The sequence below is a fragment of the Cibotium barometz genome, chromosome 32 (assembly GCF_041138505.1).
Source record: "Cibotium barometz isolate CiBa-2024 chromosome 32, ASM4113850v1, whole genome shotgun sequence".
Classification (NCBI taxonomy): Eukaryota; Viridiplantae; Streptophyta; class Polypodiopsida; order Cyatheales; family Cibotiaceae; genus Cibotium; species Cibotium barometz.
Window position 1 is genome coordinate 34,923,414 of NC_141077.1, and position 17,010 is coordinate 34,940,423.

The window sequence follows — 17,010 nt, forward strand, 5'->3', positions numbered from 1 at the left end:
CTAATGGATGTAGCTTTCCATGCATTTTTACTCTCTGCTTTGACTTTCTGGCATATTAGGCATTGACGTACATGATTAAGTATATCCTTTTTTAGTCCAGGCCGCCAAAAGAAGCTTTTCTACATACATACATACATACATGTAGGTCTTGATGAAACCTGGATGTCCTCTATAAGGCTATCATGGGCTTCATTCAGAATTTGACTCTTAGTTCCCTTATCATTGGGTAATGCATAGCCTGCTATTATAATACATAATTCCTTCATCTAGGCTGTACCCTTGAACCCGGTTCAACTCCTGAGGAGTTTTGCTTTCTTGCATAAGTAGGGTAGCAATAGGGCCAAAGAATCTATCCTGCATGATCTTCTCTCTTGCTTCATTAATCAATGGATTTGACACCACTGTGATTGCAAGCAAGGAGGCTTTTTGCTAAGGGCATCTGCCACCACATTTTCTTTGCCTCGGTGGTACTTGATTTCAAAATCAAATTCCTACAAGGTCTGCATCCACCTTCTTTGGCGCATGTTGAGATCCTTAAAGTGAAGATCCACTTTAAGCTCTGATGATCTGTCACATCAAAGTGAATGTTTGACCCAGTAGGTAATGTCTCCACAACTTCAGGGCATAGACTACTGAAAGTAGCTCCAGGTCGTGGATAGCATAATTTCTCTCATGCGTTCTGAGTTTTTGGGATTCATAGGCCATTGCATGACCTTCCTACATGAGTGCACCTCCCAAGGAAAAACCACTGGCATCAGTTTACTACCTCAAAGGGTAGAGAGAAATTTGACAACTTCAGAACGAGATTGGTTACCAAGGCAGTCTCTTCAGCTTATCAAAAGCGTTCTGACACCTGGTGGCAGACCATTGCAACAGGGTATTCTTCTTGAGAAGATTAGGCAGAGGGGAAGCTATGAGAGCATTCTTAGATATAAAAATTCTATACCAACCAATTAATCCCAAGAATCCTCTAACTTCTTTCACTGTCTTTGGTTCAGGCCAATCTATGGACTGCTTGGACTTTTGCAAAATCTGGAGAAATTCAATCTTTGGATACTAGAAAGCCCAAGTATTTAACATGGTTGATAGAGAAAGTGCATTTGCTCTTTTTTGCAAAGAGTTGGTGCTTCCTTAGAATCTCAAGAACTTTACAGACGTGAGCTTCATGGTCAGCTGCATTCTTTGAGTGAATCAGAATGAAAACAAGAACAAAATCATCCGAGTATTCTCTGAGAATGTCCTGTGCATTAGGCGATTGACTGTAGCTGGGACATTTGTCAATCCAAACGGCATGACAGTAAATTCATAGTGCCCATAGCGAGTATTGATGGCTGTCTTCGGGATATCTTACTCATTAATCCTGATCTGGTAATACCCTGTTTTGAGATCTATCTTTGTGAGGATCTCGGCTCCATTTAGCCTGTCTAGAAGCTCATCAATTTTGGGGATAGGATACTTATTCTTAACTGTTAGCTGATTGAGACCTCTGTAATCCACACAGAGTCTTAACATTCCATCTTTCTTTTTCTGAAAGAGAACTAGCGCTCCCCAAGGTGAAACATTGGGTCTTATAAACTCTTGTTCTAATAGCTACCTAAGCCGTTCCTTGAGTTCAATGGCTTCAAGGACTGGCATTTTGTACGTGCGCTGGGCTACTGACTGAGCTCCAAGGATCAATTCTATCTCATGATCCACTTCCGGAATCGGAGGCATCTCAGTAAGCTCTGTTGGGAATAAATCATCATACTCACTTAACCATTCTGGTTCTTTACCCTTTAAATTTGTGTCTACCGGATTCATTTTGACAACATAAATGAGTTGCTTCTTTCTAAGTCCTTTCAGTAACCTAGAAGCTTTTACTAATTGTAGATCTGGGGATCCAAAAATTTGAGTTCCTTGAACTTTGTTCCCGTGAAGGTCACGGAAGGAAATGGTTCCATTGTGACAATGAATATCAACTTGATTTTTGTGGAGCCAATCCATTCCAAGGATTCCATCAAAAACTCCCAAAGGTAAGACTCTGAACTGGCAGTCAGTTATATTCCCATCTAGATTACACTGAATACGATATGTCTCATGGTGAGTGAAAAGAATCTTACCACTGGCCAATTCAACTTGCATAGGTTTCCTTGATTTCTATTCTAAGACTAGCTTACGCAAGCATCCTGGGGAAATAAATGAATGAGTACTGCCTGAATCAATCAAAAGCTTGAATGTCTTACCCTTATACTCAGCTGGAGTATGGATGATAGAGAATTGACGATTTAGCCCTTGGTTTTCAATTGCGGCATAAATCTGACCTCTTTTCTCTTCCACTACTTCTGCTATCATAACTGCTCTGGCTGCTTCTGCAGATTGGGGCAGAACTCTCTCTCTTTGGTTACCCCAGTTCTGGGAGGGAGTTCTGAGACTACTTTGAACAGAGGTAGATGGTTGAGCTTGAGTTTTTGGGATTGCCCTGATTTTGGCGAGATGGACTGATACAAAGGGGCTGGTCTCTGCACTCTGGGTCCTTGACTTCCCTGTCCTCTTGACATGGCAAGAGTCGGGCAGTCTTTAAGCTGGTGACCGAAACCCTGCACCCAAAACACATGTTCTCACTTCTAAGAGCATCCCTCTGAATCCTTGAAAGAGGTGAATCTCCCAGCATCTTGAGAAAGTGTTTTGAGGGAAGGGTCTTCCTTCACTTCTGAATCTCCCAGCATCTTGATTCTGATTAGGGCCTTGCTACCTCTTTGGGGGTGGAAAGTTTGAAGCAGTTCCCAGGGTTTGGAATCTTTTAAAGTTTGAGGGTGCAAGCTTTGGTGGGACCTTAACAACAAATGCTTTGGTTTGGCATTTTTCACTAAAGTTTTTTCACTAAAGTGTCCAATGGCTCGTTCATCCCTCGAATGAATCTGGCCATCAACTGCTCTTCATCCAAAAGTGGAGAATATTTGAGGAGAAGGGCAAATGCCTGATGGTATTCTTCGATCGTCCGGCTATCCTGATCAACAACGCTCTGATACTAGCTGTGAGACCCCTCTGCCCCCTCCGTGCACGGGATTCCCGGTTGCTAGTAGCGAAAGTAGTTTCCTCTTGCGTGGGGTAGGGTTTTCAACTCGGGGCCTCTCCCTCGAATGTCCGGACACGAGACTAATCTGGTGGTCATTCCAAAATCGAAACCTTCAAGAGATTAACTATTCTTCACCTGATTAAACCAGATAGAAGAAAAACTATCACTGACTTAATTTGAAGAAATCAATACTTTTCCCTAATCGAAATTAGGCACAGCCGTTGATCTAATCATCTGAGGAAATCAACACTTTTTTCCTAACCGAAATCAGGCACAGTCGTTGATCTACTCATTTGAGAAATTCTTCAAGGTTTTATTTAACTACTCAAATTCTAAGCGTATTCCTATTATTCTAATTTAATTATTAAAACTCCACTGATTCGAGTCTAACCCCATCCAGCCCCCATGGGTTAGCCATCACCCAACCACTGGAATCAGTAGAACCAGATAATTACTCACCCACCCATAATTGAATGCCTTTCTTAACTTTTGCTTTCGAATACAGATACGCACACACTCCTCTTTAAAACTTTAACATATAAAATAATCCATTGACAAACAGTTATTGGTTATAGATATCATAACTCAAAATTTCCATCCAGTCCCTTGTTTTTAAAAAAATAGTATCACTCTAGACTCTCCGTTGAGACCCACTGGTCAGCAACGAGATCCAGTATAATAGATTACAATAATCATTTCATCCATCATACATATCTTCCACGACATACGCATGGGTGTCCTAGGCACCGCGAGTCCGTGCATCGCCTGGTCAAAACCCTCCAGGATCCTCCTTAGGTGTCCTGGCACTTCACTCAGGGACCGCTTCGTCGGCCCTCACCCATCGTATCGGAAGCACACCATTTTTCAACCATATCGAGGCTTTGCCACGTGAGCCGTCCCCTCCCCGCCAGCTGTTGCAACCAAACTTCCCTTAGAAAAACATATACCAAATGCTCCCTCTAGAACTCTCGTGTAAGACAGTCCTTTAAGAAAACAGGGTTTCTATGCAAGTTTTCAGTTTGACTTTTTTTTGAATACAAGGAGTATTTCTTGAATCAGTATCCCCAAAACTTCTTGAACGGAATTTTGAATTTCATACCAGAATTCGTCGAATTCTGTAACCTTGATCCACAGATCAAATCGAAGGGTCTCAAACTTAGTTTCAGATTTGGCGAGAGTTTTGAGTGTATTTTTCTAAACTAGTCACACCTTCTTTCCTCAAAACTGACGGAAAAGTTTGGTCTTGGTCATAGTCTGATTTAGGGTTCGAGTCTGATAAGATTTTTCCTGAACTATCTTTCTCGAAAAGGTTTGATAATTGAGTAACTATTTTACCGAATTTCTTTCTTTGAATATACACTTAAATGATTTCTAAATTAGTTATGAATTCCAATGAGGAATAAATTAATCATTTATTTGAATATTTCGATCTCGATAGATTTCTTAAATTTTCTTTTTACAATCCATGTGAATATAAAACGATAGAAATTTCTCTCTTAGAGTATTTAATTATTAATTTATCAAATACTCATAAAATTTAAACATAGAATTTAAGAGAATTCTAATTTTGATATAAAAATTCTTTATGCATAAAAATCAACTTCAATGGGAATAACACTTTTATAATTTTAAAAAAAATCTTTATGTATCTTTCTATGCATAAAGATTAAATTTAATGCGAATAACACTGTTATAAAGAAAATCCATTATACATCTTTCTATGCATAGAAATTAAATTTAATAAGAATAATACTTTTGTAATAAAAAAATTTCCTTTATGCATCTTTCTATGCATAAAAATTAAATTTAATAAGAATAACGCTTTTGTAATTAAAAAATTCCTTTATGCATCTTTCTATGCATAAAAATTAAATTTAATGAGAATAACACTTTTATAATAAAAAAATTTCCTTTATGCATCTTTCTATGCATAAAAATCAATTTTAAGAATAACACATTTGTAATAAAAAAATTTCCTTTATGCATCTTTATATGCAAAAAAATTAAATTTAATGAGAATAACACTTTTATAATAAAAAATTTTCATTATGCATCTTTCTATGCATAGAAATTAAATTTAATAAGAATAACACTTTTGTAATAAAAAAATTCCTTTATGCATACTTCTATGCATAAAAATTAAATTTAATGAGAATAACACTTTTATAATTAAAAAAAATTTCTTTATGCATCTTTCTATGCATAAAAATTGATTTTAATAAGAATAACACATTTGTAATAAAAAAATTCATTTATGCATCTTTCTATGCATAAAAATTAAATTTAATGAGAATGACACTTTTATAATAAAAAAATTTCCATTATGCATCTTTCTATATGCATACAAATTAAATTTAATAAGAATAACAGAATTATGGTCAGCAGATCAACAGTTCCAGGATTCGCAACAACACGCACGTGGAAGAGGCCAATTTAGAGGCAGGGTGGAATGTGAAGAAGAGAAGGGGGTGGCCTTTTCATCAAGGCATAGCATTTGAATTTAATTCAATTAACTGCAAAACATAAAAATCAAGAAAACCATAGATTTAAAAATTGTAAATAAGTAAGAAAATTAGCTTACGTGGAGCTTGTAAGCTCTCCTTTGGCTTGGGGGATTGAGGGTTCTACTCTTGTTTTGAAGCAAGAGTAGCCACCAAATCACTTTGGAGAGGATTAGGCCAAAAACAATTGAATTAATCAAGAAATTCAATGTAGATGGCTCAGGACAGGAGTAGAGTAACAGTGCATAAACACCATTAAGATTTTACAAAGGGAAAGGCTTCTATTTATAGGAAAAAGTGAGCCTCTAACCAAGAAAACTGATTCTAGAATTTTCCAGATCAGTTTGGTCAATTTTTGACCATTTTTGGGTCAGTTCAGCTTACTTTTTTGGATCTAGTTTTGAAATAGAGAGAGAGAGAGAAGAGATGAAATATCTCATTTTATTGATTTAAAATTGGGGGTAATGATGAGAAAAAAGGCACCTCCTTCATGAGGCGAGATCCCCACTTTGAGGTGTCAAAATTCAGTTTTTTAATTGTTTTCTTTGGTCCTTAGTCCACTCCTTATCTTATGTGAGCATTTACTCATTTTTTTGGGGGGGGGGGGGTTTCTTTTATTCTTCAATTTATCTCCTTCTTACATTTGGATTAATCTTATTGGTCCATAAGAACCTTAATCCAAAATTTTTAAAAAATCTGGATCCTTAGGCTAAGGTCTTTTGTGCACATTATAATTTATTTCTAATGCACCTTAGGAATTTCTTTTTAAACTTCTATTTCGAGGGAATTTATTTTAATAAGAAGAGATATTTTTTCATCCAAAGATATCTTAAAATTGAATTACCTCTCTCTAGAATAATTTCTCTCTCTAGGATACAGGTAGAAACAAGATCTTTTATTATTCTGAAAAGGGGATTGATTACAGGGGAAGAAACTGGACATCTTGAGGGGTTGGGGAGGAATCTTACAAAGCAGCTCTCCTATGGGGTGTATGCAATAGCCTTACTATGGTGAAGCGACCAAAATCTACAGATCAATTGTTTTTCAAATGGCCCAGTTTAATGATGTTAGTAAATGATACAGAAAAGGAGTCCTCTTAACCAAACTTGGTTGCCACATCAAGGTTTTTGAATATGTCTAGGAGAAGCTTGTATTTGGCAAAATCTAGGGTGTGTGACATGGCCAATGAAGATCTTTCCCTGTCATCATGCAAGTGACAACAACGGGGCAGTTCAATTAGCCAAGAGGTGAAAGAGTTGGTGTTCACCTTTTGGTCATCACACACATGTGTGTCACCAAACAAGAAGGATGTGTGCCACACGGATAGTGAGGAAGTCATTTGTGCAACACCCGATTCATTTACTAGAAGTCCCTCAAGTATGCCTCTTGTTCACACAACTACTAGTTATGGGTTGATTGTCGATAGGACTATTAGCTGTTGGATTACTTACTACTACTAGAATGTTATGAACTACTATTTAGGAGATTGTACTACTAATTAAAAGACCGGACAATGATTTTGTAGACTAGACTACTCATTATAGTAGACAGGACTACTAATTAGTAGACTGGACTACTGATTGTAATAGAGAAGACTACTATTTAGTAGACTTGAGTACTCATTATAGTAGACAGGACTACTAATTAGTAGACTGGACTACTGATTGTAATAGAGAAGACTACTATTTAGTAGACTTGAGTACTGTTTAGGAGTTAAATAGTAGACTCGACTACTGTTTTCGGTAATTGAACTACTTACTAGTTACTAGTTAGTAGAGTGGACTTACTAGTCCCTTAGGTATGCCTCTTGTTCACACAACTACTAGCTATGGGTTGATTGTTGATAGGACTACTTACTACTAGAATGTTATGAACTACTATTTAGAAGATTGTACTACTAATTAAAAGATTGGACTACTCATTATAGTAAACATGACTACTAATTAGTAAACTGGACTATTGATTGTAGTAGAGAAGACTACTAATTATAGTAGATTGGAGTACTATTTAGGAGTAAATTTTAGTAGACTGGACTATTGTTTCAGTGATTAAACTACTTACTAGTTACTAGGTAGTTCAGTCTCTAAATAGTAGTTCAATCTACTAATTAGTAGTCCAGTCTACTAATTAAAAGTTACCTCCTAAACAATAGTCCATTCCACTAATTAGTAGTCTAGTCTACGTGTAAGATTCCTCCCCAGCCCTCAAGATGTCCAGTATCTTCCCCTGTAATCAATCCCTCTTCAGAATAATAAAAGATCTTGTTTCTACCTATTTTGGCTTAGAGAGAGAGAATATTCTGGAGAGAGATTATTCAGTTTTTAGATATTTTTGAATGGAAAAATATCCCTTCTTATTAAAATAAATTCCCCTGAAACAGAAATTCAAAAAGAATTTCAGAAGGTGCATTAGAAATAAATTATTATCTGTTCAAAGGGCCTTAGCCTAAGGGCCTTAGCCTAAGGGTCCAGTTTTTTGAAAATTTTAGATTAAGGTTCCTATGGACCAATAAGACTAATCCAAATGTAGGGAGGAGATAAATTGAAAAATAAAAGAAACCCCTCCCAAAAAATAAGTTAATGTTCACATAAGATGAAGAGTGGACTAAGGACCAAGGAAAATAGTTAAAAAACTGATTTTTGACACCTCAGGATAGGGATTCTCCCTCATGAAGTAGGCATCGTTTTCTCATCATTGCTTTTCAATTTTAAATCAATAAAATTAGATATTTCATCTCTCCTCTGTCCTAATTCAAAATTGGATCCAAAAAATGAACTAAACAACTGACCCAAAAATGATCAAAAATTGACCAAACTAATCTAGAAAATTCTAGAAATAGTTTGCTTGGTTAGAGGCTCATTTTTTCCTATAAATAGAAGCCTTCCCCTTTTTAGAAGCCTAATAGTGTTTTATGCACTGTTACTCTACTCCGCCCCAGAGCTAAAAACATTGAATTCATTGATAATTCACTTGTTTGTGACTAATTCCTCTACAAAGAATTGGTGGCCACTCTTGATCCAAGCAAGAGTAGAACCCTCAATCCCTCAAGCCAAAGGAAAGCTCACAAAACACCATGTAAGTTAGATATTCTACTTTTTTTAAATTCTATTCTATGGTTTTCAGATTTCTTGCTTTTTTTAAAATGTGAAATTGGATGTTATGCCTTGATGGAAAGGCTTCCCCCTTCTCTTCATTAAGAATTTTAGCCTTTCTTTATCCTAAAATGAAACAAACAAATTAAGTTAAACTTTTCCTATTGATTGCTCTTTAGAAGTGAAAATTGATTAGATTAGAGTGTTTTAATTCATCTTGGGGTAAATTCTAAGTAGATTTAGAATGTAAAAATTGAGAAATGGTCAGCCATAAAAGGAGGTTATGGCAAAATTTTCTTAAATTTTGTAGAAATAAGTTTTATCTTTATGTTATTCAAAAAGAGTAATCCCCTCCGTTTGTGTATTCTAAAAGTGTTATTTTCATTCTTTGCATAGAAAGATGCATATTGGAAATATTTTTATTATAAAAGCGTTATTTTCATTAGAATTAATTTCTATGCATAGAAAGATGCATATTGGAAATATTTTTATTGTAAAAGTGTTACTTTCATCAATATTGATTTTTATGCATAAAAGAATTTGTTTTTATGATAAAAGTGTTACTTTCATCAATATTGATTTTTATGCATAAAGTGATGCATAAAAGAATTTATTTTTATTATAAAAGTGTTACTTTCATCAATATTGATTTTTATGCATAAAGTGATGCATAAAAGAATTTTTATTATTATAAAAGTGTTACTTTCACCAATATTGATTTTTATGCATAAAGTGATGCATAAAAGTTTTTTTTAAATTATAAAAGTGTTACTTTCACCAATATTAATTTTTATCATAAAGTGATGCATAAAAGAATTTTTTTATTATAAAAGTGTGATTTTCACTAGATTTAAATTCTATGCATAGAGAGATGCATATTGGATATGTTTATAAAAGAGTGATTTTCATTATATTTGAATTCTATGCATAGAAAGATGCATACTGGATATTTTTTCATTATAAAAGAGTGATTTTCATTAGATTTAAATTCTATGTATAGAAATATGCATATTGGATATTTTTTTATTATAAAAGTGTGATTTTCATTAGATTTCATTTCTATGCATAAATAGATGCATAAAAGGATTTTCTTTTATATAAAAGTGTTATTTCCATTGAAGTTGGATTTTATGCATAAAAAGAGGCATAAAGAAATTTTATATCAAAATTAGAGTTCTCTTTGATTCTATGTTTAATTTCCATGAATAATCGATAAATGAATAAGTAAAATACACTGTGAGAGAAAATTCTATCGTTTCATATTCACTGGGACGGTAATGAGAAAATTCAAAAAATCTATCGAAGTTAGAAATTTAGATAAATTGATTAAAGTATTCCTCATAGGAATTTGTGATTAGTTTAGAAATCAGTTAAGTGAATATTCAATGAATGAAATTCAATAAAATAATGATTGAAATATCACCCCCTTTCGAGAAAGGTAGTTTAGGAAGAACCTTAACTAGACTCGAACCTAGAATCAGACTTTGACCAAGACCATAAACTCTTCGTCAGTTTCAAGGAAAAACGATGTGACCAGTTCAGAAAAATACACTCAAATTACCCACCGAATCTGAAACTAAGTTGAGACTCTTTGATTTTGATATGAGGATCAAGGTTACAGAACTGTCTTACGCCAGAATGTTGGAGGGAGCATTTGGTATATGTGTTTTTCTAAGGGAAGATCGGTTGCAACAGCTGGCAGGGAGTGTTCAAAGGATAGCTCACATGGCAAAGCCTGTTGACTAGCCTTGGTATGGTTAAAATGGTGTGCTTTTGGTACGATGGACAAGGCCCGACGAAGCGGTCCCTGAGTGAAGTGCCAGGACACCTAAGGAGGATCCTGGAGGGTTTTGACCAGGCGATGCACGGACTCGCGTGCCGACAAGGACACCCATGCGTATGTCGTGGAAGATATTGTATGATGGATCAATGTTTATTGTAATCTGTTTACTGGATCTCGTTGCTGACCAGCTGGTCTCAACGGAGAGTCCAGAGTGATACTGTTTTTTGTGAGAAACAAGGATTGGATGAAAATTTTGAGCTATGACATCTGTAACCAATAATTTTGAGCTATGACATCTATAACCAATAATTGTTTGTCAATGGATTATTTTATAAATTAAAGTTTAAAGAGGAGTGTGTGCGTATCTGTATTCTAAAGCAAAGTTAGTCTGCAGCACCCAATAGCAGAAGTAGTGGAAGAGGAAAGAGGCCAGATTTATGCCGCAATTGAAAACCAAGGGTCAAATCGTCAATTCTCAGTCATCCATACTCCAGCAGCTGAGTATAAGGGTAAGTCATTCAAACTTTTGATTGATTCAGGCAGTACTCATTCATTTATTTTCCCTGGATGCTTGCGTAAGCTAGTCTTAGATCAAAAATCAGGGAAACCTGTGCAAGTTAAATTGGCCAGTGGGAAGATTCTTTTCACTCACCATGAGATAGATCGTATTTAGTTCAATCTAGATGGTAATATAACTGACTGTCAGTTCAGAGTCCTACCTTTGGGAGTTTTTGATGAGATCCTTGGAATGGATTGGCTCCACAAAAATCAAGCTGACATTCACTGTCATAATGGAACCATTTCCTTCCGTGACCTTCACGAAAACAAAGTTCAAGGAACAGGAATTTCAGGATCCCCAAGTCTGCAACAATTAGTAAAAGCTTCTAAGTTACTAAAAGGACTTAGAAAGAAGCAGCTCATTTATGTTGTCAAAATAAATCCGGTAGACACAAATTTAAAATCTAAAGAACCTGAATGGTTAAGTGAATATGATGATTTATTCCCAGGAGAGCTAACTGAGATGCCTCCGATTCGGGAATTAGATCATGTGATAGAATTGACCCCCGGAGCTCAACCACCAGTAGCCTAGCGCACGTACAAAATGCAAGTTCCTGAAGCCATCAAACTCAAGGAATAGCTTAGACAGCTGTTAGAACAAGGGTTTGTAAGACCCAGTGTTTCACATTGGGGAGCGCCAGTTCTCTTTCAGAAAAAGAAGGATGGAACGTTAAGACTCTGTGTGGATTATAGAGGTCTCAACCAGCTAACAGTTAAGAATAAATATCCTATCCCCAAAATTGATGAGCTTCTTGACAGGCTAAGTGGAGCCCAGATCTTCACAAAGATAGATCTCAAATCAGGACTAATGAGCAAGATATCCCAAAGACAGCCATCAATACTCGGTATGGGCACTATGAATTTATAGTCATGCCATTTGGTTTGACAAATGCCCCAGCTACATTCAATCGCCTAATGCAGGACATTCTCAGAGAATACTTGGATGATTTTGTTCTTGTTTTCTTTGATGATATTCTGATTTACTCAAAGAATGTAGCTGACCATGAAGCTCATGTCCGAAAAGTTCTTGAGATTCTAAGGAAGCACCAACTCTTTGTAAAAAAGAGCAAATGCACTTTCTCTACCGACCATGTTGAATACTTGGGCTTTCTGGTATCTAAAGATGGAATTTCTCCAGATTTTGCAAAAGTCCAAGCAATCATAGATTGGCCTGAACCAAAGACAGTGAAAGAAGTCAGGGGATTCTTGGGATTGATTGGTTGGTATAGAATTTTTATACCAAAGTATGCTCTCATAGCTTCCCCCCTAACTAATCTTCTCAAGAAGAATACCCCGTTTCAATGGTCTGCCAGGTGTCAGAGCACTTTTGATAAGTTGAAGACCGCCTTGGTAACCAATCCCGTTCTGAAATTACCAGATTTCTCTCTACCCTTTGGGGTAGTAATTGATGCCAGTGGTCCTGGGAGGTGCACTCATGCAGGAAGGTCATGTAGTGGCCTACGAATCCCGAAAACTTAAAACACATGAGAGGAATTATGCTGTCCATGACCTAGAACTACTTTCAGTAGTCTATGCCCTAAAGTTGTGGAGACATTACCTACTGGGTCAAAGATTCACTTTGATGACAAATCATCAGCCAGACCTTAAAGTGGATCTTCACCTAGAAGGATCTCAACATGTGCCAAAGAAGGTGGATGCAGACCCTCCTACAGGAATTTGATTTTGAAATCAAGTACCGCCCAGGCAAAGAAAATGTGGTAGCAGATGCCCTCAGAGCAGAAAAGCCTCCTTGCAATTACAGTGGTGTCAAATCCATTGATTAGTGAGGCAAGAGAGAAGATCATGCAGGATAGATTCTTTGGCCCTATTAGAAAGCAAAACTCCTTGAGGAGTTAAATCGAGTTCAAGGGTACAGCCTGGATGATGGAATTATGTATTATAATCGCAGGCTATGCATTCCCAACAATGATGAGGGGACTAAGGGTCAAATTTTGAATGAAGCCCATGACAGCCTTATTGGCAGGACATCCAAGTTTCATCAAAACCTCCATGTCTGTAGTAAAGAAAAGCTTCTTTTGGCTTGGACTAAAAAAAGATGTACTTAATCATGTACGTCAATGTCTTAATCATGTACGTCAATGTCTGACATGTCAGAAAGTCAAAGCCAAGAGAGTAAAAATGCCTAGGAAGTTACATCCATTAGACATCCCCCAGATGAAGTGGGAATGTAGGATCAGTATGGATTTTATTACTGGATTATCTTCAGTGCAATCAGGTTACAACTCCATCTTCGTGGTAGTTGGTAGATTAACAAAAGTTGCTCATTTGATTCCAGTAAAAGAAACCTACACTACAGTGAATGTGGCCAGATTGTTCCTCAAGGAAATCTTCAGATTGCATGGCCTACCCAGGTGAATAGTAAGTGATCGTCGAGATCCCAAGTTCATGTCAAGTTTCTGGACTGCATTTTTTGAAGCAATAGGAACTTTCTTGGATCTCAGCATAGCTTACCACCCCGAGACCGATGGTCAAACAGAAAGGGTGAACCAAGTAATCAAAGATATACTTCGGTCATGCTGTGGGGTAGGGAACCCAAGAAGTGGCTAAGCTATCTGCACCTAGTCGAGTTTGCCTACAATGCTTCTTATCACCAAAGTATCGGGATGCAAAGCTCTGTATGGACAAGATTGCTTAACTCCATTAACTTGGTCCGATCCATTGATCGGACCAAGTTAACTCCATTAACTTGGTCCGATCCATTGATTAGGGGCGAGATGTCTAGACAGATGCTTGACAACATGGAGCAGCTGCAGTCAGTTCGCAAAGATATAAAAGTTATCCAAGATAGACAGAAGCAGTATGCAAATAAGAAGAGGTCAGACAGAGAATTCGAAGAAGTAGATATGGTCTTCATTCGAGTATGCCCAAAAAGAAGTTCTCTATCTCTTGGGAAGTACAAGAAGCTATCCCCCAGATACTGTGGGCCATATCTAATTACAAAGAAAGTAGGTGACTAAGCCTATGAACTTCTTCTGCCTCCTCATCTCAAAGTACATAATGTATTTCATGTCAGCCTACTTAAGAAGTATGTACCGAGCCCAAATCATGTGCTTGATGATGAAACCTTAACTTCAACCTGAAGAAATCCTTAATGTTTGAGAGATGGTTCTCAAGAACAGAATTCTGAGAGAATTATTGGTCAAATGGAAGTTCTATCCTTTTGAAGATGCCACCTGGGAAAAAGAAGCCGAACTGTTATGGGATTACCCCCAATTTGCGAGATGAGGACATCTCGCATTTTTCAAGTGGGAGAGAATGTAAGATTTCTCCCTAGCCCTCAAGATGTCCAGTATCTTCCCCTGTAGTCAATCCCCTCTTCAGAATAATAAAAGATCTTGTTTCTACCTATTTTGGCTTAGAGAGAGAAAATATTCTAGAGAGAGATTATTCAGTTTTTAGACATTTTTAGATGGAAAAATATCTCTTCTTATTACAATAAATTTCCTCGAAATAGAAATTCAAAAAGAATTTCACAAGGTGCATTAGAAATAAATTATAATTTGTTCAAAAGGCCTTAGCCTAAGTGTTCAGATTTTTTGAAAATTTTAGATTAAGGTTCCTATGGACCAATAAGATTAATCCAAATGTAGGGAGGAGATAAATAAAAAAATAAACGAAAAACCCCCCAAAAATGAGTTAATGTTCACATAAGATAAAGAGTGGACTAAGGACTAAGGAAAATAGTTAAAAAACTGATTTTTGACACCTCAGGATAGGGATTCCCCCTCATGAAGTAGGCACCGTTTTCTCATCATTGCTTTTCAATTTTAAATCAATAAAATTAGATATTTCATCTCTCCTCTCTCCTAATTCAAAACTGGATCCAAAAAGTGAACTAAACTGACCCAAAAATGGTCAAAAATTGACCAAATTGATCTGGAAAATTCTAGAATTAGTTTGCTTGGTTAGAGGCTCATTTTTTCCTATAAATAGAAGCCTCCCCCTTTGTAGAAGCTTAATAGTGTTTTATGCACTGTTTCTCTACTCCTCCCCAGAGCCAAAAACATTGAATTCATTGATAATTCACTTGTTTTTGACTAATTCCTCTACAAAGAATTGGTGGCCACTCTTGATCCAAGCAAGAGTAGAACCCTCAATCCCTCAAGCCAAAGGAAAGCTCAAAAAACACCATGTAAGTTAGAAATTCTACTTTTTTTTAAATTCTATTTTATGGTTTTCAGATTTTTTGCTTTTTTTAATGTGAAATTGGATGTTATGCCTTGATGGAAAGGCTTCTCCCTTCTCTTCATTAAGAATTTTAGCCTTTCTTTATCCTTAAATGAAACAAACAAATTAAGTTAAACTTTTCCTATTGATTGCTATTTAGAAGTGAAAATTGATTAGATTAGAGTGTTTTAATTCATCTTGGGGTAAATTCTAAGTAGATTTAGAATGTAAAAATTGAGAAATGGTCAACCATACAAAGGAGGTTATGGCAAAATTTTCTTAAATTTTGTAGAAATAAGTTTTATCTTTATGTTATTCAAAAAGAATAATCCCCTCCGTTTGTGTATTCTAAAAGTGTTATTTTCATTCTATGCATAGAAAGATGCATATTAGAAATATTTTTATTATAAAAGCGTGATTTTCATTAGAATTAATTTCTATGCATAGAAAGATGCATATTAAAAATATTTTTATTATAAAAGTGTTAATTTCATAAATATTGATTTTTATGCATAAAGTGATGCATAAAAGAATTTATTTTTATTATAAAAGTGTTACTTTCATCAACATTAATTTTTATGCATAAAGTGAAGCATAAAAGGATTTATTTTTATTACAAAAGTGTTACTTTCATCAATATTGATTTTTATGCATAAAGTGATGCATAAAAGATTTTTATTATTATTATAAAAGTGTTACTTTCACCAATATTGATTTTTATGCGTAAAAGAAATTTTTTTATTATAAAAGTGTGATTTTCATTAGATTTAAATTCTATGCATAGAGAGATGCATATTGGATATTTTTTATTATAAAAGAGTGATTTTAATTAGATTTAAATTCTATGCATAGAAAGATGCATATTGGATATTTTTTTATTATAAAAGAGTGATTTTTATTAGATTTAAATTCTATGCATAGAAAGATGCATATTGGATATTTTTTTATTATAAAAGAGTGATTTTCATTAGATTTAAATTCTATGCATAGAAAGATGCATATTGGATATTTTTTTATTATAAAAGTGTGATTTTCATTAGATTTCATTTCTATGCATAAATAGATGCATAAAAGGATTTTCTTTTATATAAAAGTGTTATTTCCATTGAAGTTGGATTTTATGCATAAAAAGAGGCATAAAGAAATTTTATATCAAAATTAGAGTTCTCTTTGATTCTATGTTTAATTTCCATGAATAATCGATAAATGAATAAGTAAAATACACTGTGAGAGAAAATTCTATCGTTTCATATTCACTGGGACGGTAATGAGAAAATTCAAAAAATCTATCGAAGTCAGAAATTTAGATAAATTGATTAAATTATTCCACATAGGAATTCATGAATTAGTTTAGAAATCAGTTAAGTGAATATTCAATGAATGAAATTCAGTAAAATAATGATTGAAATATCACCCCCTTTTAAGAAAGGTAGTTCAGGAAGAACCTTACCAGACTCGAACCTAGAATCAAAATTTGACCAAGACCAAACTCTTCGTCTCGTCAGTTTCAGGGAAAGACGATGTGACCAGTTTAGGAAAATACACTCAAATCACCCACCGAATCTAAAACTAAGTTGAGACCCTTTGATTTTGATATGAGGATCAAGGTTACAGAATTCGAGGAATTCTGTTTGGAATTCAGACCGTCAAGAAGTCTTGGGATACGAATTTAAGATATACTCATTATATTCAAAGAAAATCAAAATTGAAAACTTGCATAGAAACCGTGTTTTCTTAAAGGACTGTCTTACACCAGAATGTTGGAGGGAGCATTTGGTATATGTGTTTTTCTAAGGGAAGTTTGATTGTAATAGCTGGCGGGGAGTGTTCAAA